Genomic DNA, 11,187 nt, shown 5'->3' with positions numbered 1-11,187 from the left:
AAACTGCTCTGTGCAATTTGTCTGGCAATGGCGTTATCACCACAAGAGGAAGCTCCCTTTGATACGCAGCTGGAGTGGCTTGTGGCCACCTCCCTTTGCGTCTCTTATTTGGGGGATGTGTCACGAATGCCCCATGATTGAGATGCCAAGGGGTTAATTCTCTTTAGCCTGTGAGCTAAAAAACAATTTTTTTTCAAGAAGAACTGTGTCCTGTGTTTATGTTGTTTGTTTTTTGTAATAAAAACAGACCCCATTATAAATTGTTTCCGAGTTCCACTTCAATAACTGTTATTGTATAGTCATTGAGGCAGATATCCAATAAAAGTGTTGGTTCCAGAGACAATAAGCAGTGCCCTCTCCCCACATACTGATGAGGTCAATTAAAGGACATTGGTACAATGTAAGATGTGTGTTTAAAACAGGTTAGGACATTAGATGAAGGGAAATATGACAACCCTGTCATATTTGGTATCAAACTGATTCTAACAATGTAACTAAGAGATTGCCTTTCTGCTTATATGAAAATGGATGTGTCTAGCAGAAATTATAATGTGTTCTCTGATTTCAGGCAAATACTTAGAGTTTATTGACTGTCATAAAAGATAGGGAACTTCCCAGCCCCTGCAAAGAGGGTGGGGTCAGGCAACTTGATCTCTGGAAAATATGTATAAGAATCCTGTGTTTTAACAATTAAATTGTCATTCTTACAAGGGAAGCTGATCTACAGATTAAGGATCCATTGCTTCATGCCATCTCCCTGGCACAGATTCCAAAGACTAGTACAGTATAAGGTTTCTATTTTCTTTGTTTTTATTTAAAAAAACTGCTTGTGTGTAATTTTATTTGTAACAACTTTTTATTAATAATCCATTGTGCATAATAATTTTTGGCATAATAAATAATTCATTTATATTTGAACCACATTACTGAAAGAGACTGGAGTATTAGGACTGTATATTTTAGGTTATTTTCTGCTAAATTGTATTCTGAGAGTTAATGTGTAAGTCTGGGTTTTTCCTTAGGATTTTCCCTTTAATAAATCATAAGTGGTGGCAGCTTGGAGCTAGATATAATTTTTAGTTTAGTGTGGGTGGCATTAAAGGGTAGTTTGGGGCATTTCTTTTATGTCTAGTACAGACTAGAGAGTGTTGTTAACCCTTGCACCCACTGAACTAAATCACAAGCTTGCCTGGCGTGGCTAGATTGTGACATATTAGTGACAGTAGAAGGGGTCTAATAGCCCTTTCTGTGCCAAACAAGTGACTGGCGCAGGGTTGGTCAACCTTGTTCATCACAGCATATACTGTATACTGTAATTTTGGTTTAAATGTCCCTATATAATATACGATCAACCCAACACTTTGGCACTTTGGGATGTTTTGCCTTATTTATTCACCATCATATTTTCATACATGTATTAAAGGGAGCTTCATTTTTGTCTTATCCTATCCCATTTTCTCATGTGCTCTTCTATGTGACTTAATTTATATTTCCTATATATATTTTCACTATACTTTTTAAAGTCACAGTAGCTATCTGTTTATTATGTCACGCTGTATACAGCCATCCACCATTATTTTAGATCGCTAAGGCTCCTGTTTCATTGATATATCTATATTTGTATATTTTTTTTTGCTTTGTTCTTCAAACAATTATAACATTTTGCGTTTAATTGTACAAATTACTACTGTACCCTGTGTATGATTATAGGTTCATATACCATAATGAATATTACGTTTATAGGTACAGTTCCAGTATAGTGTATCTAGTATATATTACTGTATATTATCTCAATGCTCTGCTTTTTTGCATCTTGTATTTATATCTGTTTAGTTTTAGACAGTATAGTAGGCATTAATGTTTTTAATCCAATCAGCTGTCTTTGCACGCTTTTTAAACTTGTATTCTGTCTTACCCCCTTAGACTATGATTACGGCGTAACTGCCGAAACATGTCAGTCTAGGTGGTATGCCTTGTACTTCCTGTGGATGTGTCCATATTTTTTAATTATTATTTTTGATAATAAAGGATTTTTACTTTTTGCGGTTCCGCTTTCTTTATACTCTGCATCATTTCACCAGTTTTGATACCTCTCTCTCCCAGTGATTTCCCTAGCGTCAGGCAAGTATACACTCTCTCGCTCCCCCCTGCTACACGTCACTAATCACGAGTGACGTCATCCCCCTGTGCTGCTGGAGTCTCTGTAGTGCGGTAGGAGGCGACGAATGTGACGCAGTTCTGAAGGCTGGCTGAGTGAGTTTCTCAGCCCGTGTGGAGCAAGGAAGGTCCCTGCAAGTCTGCACGTTCGTCAGGAGCTCCTCTAACACCGTTCAAGATACAGGACGTTGCGTTTAATTGTACAAATTACCACTGTACTCTGTATGTGATTATAGGTGCATATACCATAATGAATATTATGTTTATAGGTACAGTTCCAGTATAGTGTATCTAGTATATATTACTGTATATTATCTCAATGCTCTGCTTTTTTGCATCTTGTATTTATATCTGTTTAGTTTTAGACAGTATAGTAGGCATTAATGTTTTTAATCCAATCAGCTGTCTTTGCACGCTTTTTAAACTTGTATTCTGTCTTACCCCCTTAGACTATGATTACGGCGTAACTGCCGAAACATGTCAGTCTAGGTGGTATGCCTTGTACTTCCTGTGGATGTGTCCATATTTTTTAATTATTATTTTTGATAATAAAGGATTTTTACTTTTTGCGGTTCCGCTTTCTTTATACTCTGCATCATTTCACCAGTTTTGATACCTCTCTCTCCCAGTGATTTCCCTATCGTCAGGCAAGTATACACTCTCTCTCTCCCCCCTGCTACACGTCACTAATCACGAGTGACGTCATCCCCCTGTGCTGCTGGAGTCTCTGTAGTGCGGTAGGAGGCGACGAATGTGACGCAGTTCTGAAGGCTGGCTGAGTGAGTTTCTCAGCCCGTGTGGAGCAAGGAAGGTCCCTGCAAGTCTGCACGTTCGTCAGGAGCTCCTCTAACACCGTTCAAGATACAGGACATTGCGGCCATACAGGTACTGAAAAAGCAATATTTGCAGTTTATCGGTTTTCAGATGGTGGATATGGATATGGGGAAGGAGTAGTGGTACACATATAAGACCTGTAAACCGGACAGATACTTTGCCTACATGAGCCATATTATATAGTTTTGCATAAGAATATTATCCTTACTTTAAGATTAAAATACATTTCATGAAATAATTATTAATTTTAAAGGCAATTGACCTCTTTCCTGCTATCAGCCCTCTGGCAGCATAATAGTCAAAGAGTGATATTAGCTACCTTAAACTTTGGCCTTTAAAGCACCACTGTAAATATTGCTACAGGCTTTTAAAGAAATTAAAGGGACACTGAACCCAATTTTTTTCTTTTGTGATTCAGATAGAGCATGACATTTTAAGCAACTTTCTAATTTACTCCTATTATCAATTTTTCTTCATTCTCTTGGTATCTTTATTTGAAATGCAAGAATGTAAGTTTAGATGCCGGCCCAATTTTTGGTGAACAACCCGGGTTGTCCTTGCTGATTGGTGGATACATTCATCCACCAATAAAAAAGTGCTATCCAGAGTTCTAAATAATAATAAAAAAAAAAGCTTAGATGGCTTCTTTTTCAAATAAAGATAGCAAGAGAATGAAGAAAAATTGATAATAGGAAATACAATTGCATGCTCTATCTGAATCACGAAAGAAAAAAATTGGGTACAGTGTTTGACATTTATAAGGGAAATCAGTCTAAGATTTCAAAATAATATTTATGGTGAGGTTCATGGCAAAATGTGAGAAATTCCATGCAAAACTATATTACTATTCTAAGCCTTATGGAACCCCCAAAATAATGACTACACACACAATTGTTTTATTGTCTGTAGAATAATTATTTCAAAGTATTATGTATGTGTGTCCTTGGGTGACCCCTGTGTGTATGTGTTCCTGTGTGTATTTTTGTGTGTGTGTATCCCTGTGTGAATGTTTGTGTGAGTGTGGCCCTGTGTGAGTGTGTGTCCCTGTGTGTATGCGTTCCTGTGTGTATTTGTGTGTGTGTGTGTCCCTGTGTGAATGTTTGTGTGAGTGTGGCCCTGTGTGAGTGTGTGTCCCTGTGTGTATTTGTGTGTGTATCCCTGTGTGAATGTTTGTGCGAGTGTGGCCCAGTGTGGGTGTGTGTCCCTGTGTATATGTGTTCCTGTGTGTATTTGTGTGTGTGTGTGTCCTTGTATGAATGTTTGTGTGAGTGTAGCCCTGTGTGAGTGTGTGTCCCTGTGTGTATGTGTTCCTGTGTGTAATTTTTGTGTGTGTGTCCCTGTGTGAGTGTGGCCCTGTGTGAGTGTGTGGTGTCCTTCAGTGTGTGTGTGTCCCTGTGTGTATGTTTGTAAGAGTATGTGTATCTTTGTGCATGTTTTAGTATATCCCTCCTGTGTCAGCTTTTTAAATATGTTTGAATAAAGACTGTGGCCCCTATTTATCATAGGTCTTGAGGACCTGATCCGACAGTGCGGATCAGGTCCGCAAGACCTCGCTAAATGCGGAGAGCAATACGCTCTCCGCATTTAACATTGCACCAGCAGCTCACAAGAGCTGCTGGTGCAACGCCGCCCCATGCTGACTTGCGGCCAATCGGCCGCCAGCAGGAAGGTGTCAATCAACCCGATCGTATTCGATCGGGTTGATTTCCGCCGATTCCTGTCCGCCTGCTCAGAGCAGGTGGACAGGGTTATGGAGCAGCACTTTAGACCGCTGCTTCATAACTTGTGTTTCTGGAGAGTCTGAAGACTCGCCAGAAACATGGGCCCACAAGCTCCGTATGGAGCTTGATAAATATGGGCCTGTGTTTTTGAGGGACGATAGAGACACTGCTAGTTTGTGTGTGCCCTATAGATAACATTGTGCTTACTCCCATGGAGTTATTTATGAGTCAGCACTGATTGGCTAAACTGCAAGTCTGTCAAAAGAACTGAGATAAGGGGGCAGCAGAGGCTTAGATACAAGGTAGTCACAGAGGTATAAAGTATGTTAATATAACTCTTAGTTATGCAAAACTGGGGAATGGGTAATAAAGGGATTATCTATATTTCTCTTGTAAGATGTATTGAGTCCACGGATTCATCCATACTTCTGGGATATTCTCCTTCCTTACAGGAAGTGGCAAAGAGAGCACCCACAGCAGAGCTGTCTATAAAGCTCCTCCCTTAGCTCCACCCCCCAGTCATTCTCTTTGCCTACTCTAAGTACTAGGAAGGGTAAAGTGAGTGTGATGACAAAAATGTTAGTTTTTATTTTCTCAAGCAAAAGTTTGTTATTTTAAATGGTACCGGTGTGTACTATTCACTCTCTGGCAGAAAAGGGATGAAGATTTCTGCAAGGAGGATGATGATCTTAGCACTTTGTAACTAAGATCCACTACTGTTCTCACAAGGGCTGAGGAGTACAGGAAAACTTCAGTTGGGGGAACGGTTTGCATGCTAAGCTGCATTGAGGTATGTTCAGTCAATTTTTTTCTAAACAGACTGTGATAATTCTAGAAAAGGCTGACAATATCCCCATGAGGGAAGGGTAAGCTGCATTCAGACACTTAAATAAGGAATCCCAGCTTGCATAAAGGGCTTAGTTGTTACTGGTGACATAGAAAAAACGTTTTTTTATTGGAAACAACGTTTTTTGAGGGACTTTAAGGGGTCATTGTGGCTTATTTAAGGGTTATTAACCCACATGGCTAGTTAGAAACACTTTGGCGTGTTTCTTTTAGGCCCCACTAACATCGAGTGAGGTGGGAGGGGCCTATTTTCGCGCCTCAGTTGCGCAGTTTCTTTTACTCTGAAGACATCCAGCTGCTTCTCCAGAGGGTCCTGCTGTGTTTGAGGGCCTAAAAGGAGTTTTTTCCCCACAAATCTATCCTAAAGGGCAGGTAGGCGCCACAGCAGAGCTGTGGCAAGGTGCTGAACGTTTTTATACCGGTTTTTGACGTTTTGTCAATCCGGTTTTTACATTAAGGGGTTAATCGTTTATTTGTCTGGCTGTGCAAACTTACTAAGGCTTTATGATTCTACTGTTAAAATTTCGTAAAGTTTATTGCTTTTTTACACTGTTTTGCAGAGTTTGTGCATCTTTTTTTCTCTTAAAGGCACAGTACCGTTTTTTTCTAAGTCTTATTTACTGTGAATAAAGTGTTTTCCAAGCTTGCTTGTTTCATTACTAGCCTGTTCAACATGTCTGGCATCAAGGAAAATCCTTGTTCAATGTGTTTAGAAGCCATTGTGTCCAACTTGCACTGATATGTCTATAAATTATAAAGAGCATATTATAGCACTTAAAAATATAGCAATAGATGATTCTCAGACAGAAGAAATACCATCTAGCTCTCCCCAAGTGTCACAACCAGTAACGCCCGCACAAGTGACGCCAAGTACCTCTAGTGCGTCGACTTCATTTACTTTACAAGACATGGCCACAGTTATGAATACATCCCTCACAGAGGTTTTATCTAAACTGCCTGGTTTACAAGGAAAGCGTGACAGCTCTGGGTTAAGAACAAATGCTGAGCCTTCTGACGCTTTAGTAGCCGTATCCGATATACCCTCACAATGTTCTGAAGTAGGGGTAAGGGATTTGCTATCTGAGGGAGAGATTTCTGATTCAGGAAAGACGCTCCCTCAGACAGATTCTGATATGACGGCCTTTAAATTTAAGCTTGAACACCTCCGCTTGTTGCTCAGGGAGGTATTAGCGACTCTGGATGATTGTGACCCTATAGTGGTCCCAGAGAAATTGTGTAAAATGGACAAATACTTAGAGGTTCCAGTTTACACTGATGTTTTTCCAGTCCCTAAGAGGATTGCAAATATTGTTACTAAGGAGTGGGATAGATCAGGTATACCGTTCGCTCCCCCTCCTGTTTTTAAGAAAATGTTTCCCATATCTGACACCATGCAAGACTCGTGGCAGACGGTTCCTAAGGTGGAGGGAGCTATTTCGTACAACTATACCTATTGAGGACAGTTGTGCTTTCAAAGATCCTATGGATAAAAAATTAGAGGGTCTCCTAAAGAAAATTTTTGTTCATCAAGGTTTTCTTCCCCAACTTATTGCGTGCATTGTTCCTGTAACTACTGCAGCTGCTTTCTGGTTCGAGGCTCTAGAAGAGGCTCTTCAGATGGAGATTCCATTAGAGGATATTATGGATAGAATTAAGGCCCTTAAGTTGGCTAATTCTTTCATTACAGATGCCACTTTCCAACTGGCTAAATTAGCGGCAAAGAATTCAGGTTTTGCCATTTTAGCACGCAGGGCGTTATGGCTTAAGTCCTGGTCTGCTGATGTGTCATCAAAATCTAAACTTTTGAACATCCCTTTCAAAGGAAAGACCCTATTCGGGCCTGAACTGAAAGAGATTATTTCAGACATCACTGGAGGGAAAGGCCATGCCCTCCCTCAGGATAAAACAAATAAAATGAGGACCAAACAAAATAATTTTCGTTCCTTTTGGAACTTCAAGGGTGGTCCCGCTTCAGCTTCCCCTGCTGCAAATCAAGAGGGGAATTTTGCCCAATCCAAGTCAGTCTGGAGACCTAACCAGGCTTGGAACAAGGGTAAACAGGCCAAGAAGCCTGCTGCTGCCTCCAAGACAGCATGAAGGGGTAGCCCCCGATCCGGGACCAGATCTAGTAGGGGGCAGACTCTCTCTCTTCGCTCAAGCTTGGGCAAGAGACGTTCACGATTCCTGGGCTTTAGAAATTGTGTCCCAGGGATATCTTCTGGACTTCAAAGACTCCCCCCCAAGGGGGAGATTTCACATTTCTCAATTGTCTGCAAACCAGACAAAGAGAGAGGCGTTCTTACGCTGTGTAGAAGACCTACATACTATGGGAGTGATCCGCCCAGTTCCAAAAGCGGAACAAGGGCTAGGTTTTTACTCAAACCTGTTTGGGGTTTCCAAAAAAGAGGGAACTTTCAAACCAATCTTGGATTTCAAAATTCTAAACAAATTCCTCAGAGTACCATCATTCAAGATGGAGACTATTCGGACTATTCTACCTCTGATCCAGGAGGGTCAATATATGAGTACCGTGGACTTAAAGGATGCGTATCTACACATCCCTATTCACAGAGATCATCATAAATTCCTCAGATTCGCCTTTCTGGACAGGCATTACCAGTTTGTGGCCCTTCCCTTCGGGTTGGACACGGCTCCCAGAATTTTCACAAAGGTGCTAGGGTCCCTTTTGGCGGTTCTAAGACCGCAGGGCATAGCAGTGGCACCTTATCTAGACGACATCTTAATTCAGGCGTCGACTTTCCAGCTAACCAAGTCTCACACGGACATCATGTTGGCTTTTCTGAGATCTCACGGGTGAAAGGTGAACATAAAAAAAGAGTTCTCTCTTCCCTCTCACAAGAGTTTCCTTCCTAGGGACTCTGATAGACTCGGTAGAAATGAAAATATTGCCGAGCTCTTCATTCCATTCCTCGGCCATCAGTGGCTCAGTGTATGGAGGTAATCGGACTCATGGTAGCGGCAATGGACATAGTTCCTTTTGCCCGCCTACACCTTAGACCACTGCAACTATGCATGCTCAAACAGTGGAATGGGGATTATGCAGATTTATCTCCTCAAATAGATCTGGATCAGGAGACCAGAGATTCTCTTCTCTGGTGGTTGTCTCAGGACCACCTGTCTCAGGGAATGTGTTTCCGCAGGCCAGAGTGGCTCATAGTAACAACAGATGCTAGGCTGGGGTGCAGTCTGGAACTCCCTGAAAGCACAGGGCTTATGGTCTCGGGAGGAAACTCTCCTCCCGATAAACATTCTAGAACTGAGAACGATATTCAATGCGCTTCAGGCGTGGCCTCAGTTAGCTGGGGCCAAATTCATCAAATTTCAGTCGGACAACATCACGACTGTAGCTTATATCAATCATCAAGGAGGAACACAGAGTTCTCTAGCGATGATGGAGGTAACCAAAATAATCCGATGGGCCGAGACTCACTCTTGCCATCTTTCAGCAGTCCATATCCCAGAGGTAGAGAACTGGGAGGCGGATTTCCTAAGTCGTCAGACTTTTCATCCGGGGGAGTGGGAGCTCCATTCGGAAGTATTTGCCCAGCTGACTCAGCTATAGGGCACACCAGAATTGGATCTGATGGCATCCCGTCAGAATGCCAAGCTTCCTTGTTATGGGTCCAGGTCCCGGGATCCCCAGGCGGTACTGATAGATGCTCTAGCAGTGCCCTGGTCCTTCAATCTGGCCTATGTATTTCCATCGTTTCCTCTCCTCCCACGTCTGGTTGCCAGAATCAAGCAGGAGAGAGCTTCGGTGATTCTGATAGCACCTGCGTGGCCACGCAGGACTTGGTATGCAGACCTAGTGGACATGTCATCTGTCCCACCGTGGACTCTGCCAATGAAGCAGGACCTTCTAATCCAAGGTCCATTCAAGCATCCAAATCTAATTTCTCTGCATCTGACTGCTTGGAGATTGAACGCCTGATTCTATCAAAGCGTGGTTTCTCTGAGTCGGTCATTGATACCCTGATTCAAGCTAGAAAGCCTGTCACCAGGAAAATCTATCATAAGATGTGGCGCAAATATCTTTATTGGTGTGAATCCAAGGGTTGCCCATGGAGTAAGATTAGGATTCCTAGAATATTGTCATTTCTCCAAGAAGGATTGGAGAAGGGATTATCAGCTAGTTCCTTAAAAGGACAAATATCTGCTTTGTCTATTCTTTTACACAAACGTCTGGCAGATGTCCCAGACGTTCAAGTGTTTAGTCAGGCTTTAGTCAGGATCAAGCCTGTATTTAAACCTGTTGCTCCACCATGGAGCCTAAACTTAGTTCTTAAAGTTCTTCAAGGGGTTCCGTTTGAACCTATGCATTCCATAGATATTAAGCTTCTATCTTGGAAAGTTTTGTTTTTAGTAGCTATCTCTTCGGCTCGAAGAGTTTCTGAGTTGTCTGCTTTACAGTGTGACTCACCTTACCTTGTTTTCCATGCAGATAAGGTGGTTTTGATTACCAAACCTGGATTCCTTCCTAAGGTTGTTTCTAATAGGAATATCAATTAGGAAATTGTTGTTCCTTCACTGTGTCCTAATCCTTCATCAAAGAAGGAACATCTGTTGCACAATCATGATGTGGTTCGTGCTTTAAAGTTCTACTTACAAGCAACTAAAGATTTCTGTCAAACATCTTCATTGTTTGTTGTTTATTCTGGTAAGTGGAGAGGTCAAAAGGCTACGGCTACCTCGCTTTCCTTTTGGCTGAAAAGCATAATCCGTTTGGCTTATGAGACTGCTGGCCAGCAGCCTCCTGAAAGAATTACTGCTCATTCTACTAGAGCAGTGGCTTCCACATGGGCTTTAAAAATGAGGCTTCTGTTGAACAGATTTGTAAGGCGGCGACTTGGTCTTCGCTTCATACTTTTTCCAAATTTTCCAAATTCGATACTTTTGCTTCTTCGGAGGCTATTTTTGGGAGAAAGGTTCTACAAGCAGTGGTGCCTTCCGTTTAAAGTACCTGTCTTGTCCCTCCCTTCATCCGTGTCCTAAAGCTTTGGTATTGGTATCCCACAAGTATGGATGAATCCGTGGACTCGATACATCTTAAAAGAGAAAACAGAATTTATGCTTACCTGATAAATTTCTTTATCTTGTGATGTATCGACTCCACGGCCCGCCCTGTCTATTTAAGACAGTTAGTATATTTTTATTTAAACTTCAGTCACCTCTGCACCCTATAGTTTCTCCTTTTTCTTCCTAGCCTTCGGTCGAATGACTGGGGGGTGGAGCTAAGGGAGGAGCTATATAGACAGCTCTGCTGTGGGTGCTCTCTTTGCCATTTCCTGTAAGGAAGGAGAATATCCCACAAGTATGGATGAATCCGTGGACTCAATACATCACAAGAGAAAAAAATTTATCAGGTAAGCATAAATTCTGTTTTTTAAACAAGACACAGTCTGTTTTAATATTGTTAGACCAAAACAAATACTGACAGCTAACAGCTGGAGCCATAAAAATATATTAATAAACATAAATAAATACATGGGTAGGAAAAACATTTATCTGACTTTTTTAAGTAAAGCTAGTGACTGATTTTATATGTGTGTCTGTGTGTGTATATGTATTTATGTGACTGTGTGTGTATGTATGTGTGTGTGTGTATATA

Source organism: Bombina bombina, chromosome 1, assembly GCF_027579735.1.
Source record: "Bombina bombina isolate aBomBom1 chromosome 1, aBomBom1.pri, whole genome shotgun sequence".
Lineage (NCBI taxonomy): Eukaryota > Metazoa > Chordata > Amphibia > Anura > Bombinatoridae > Bombina > Bombina bombina.
This window is presented reverse-complemented; position numbering follows the sequence as displayed.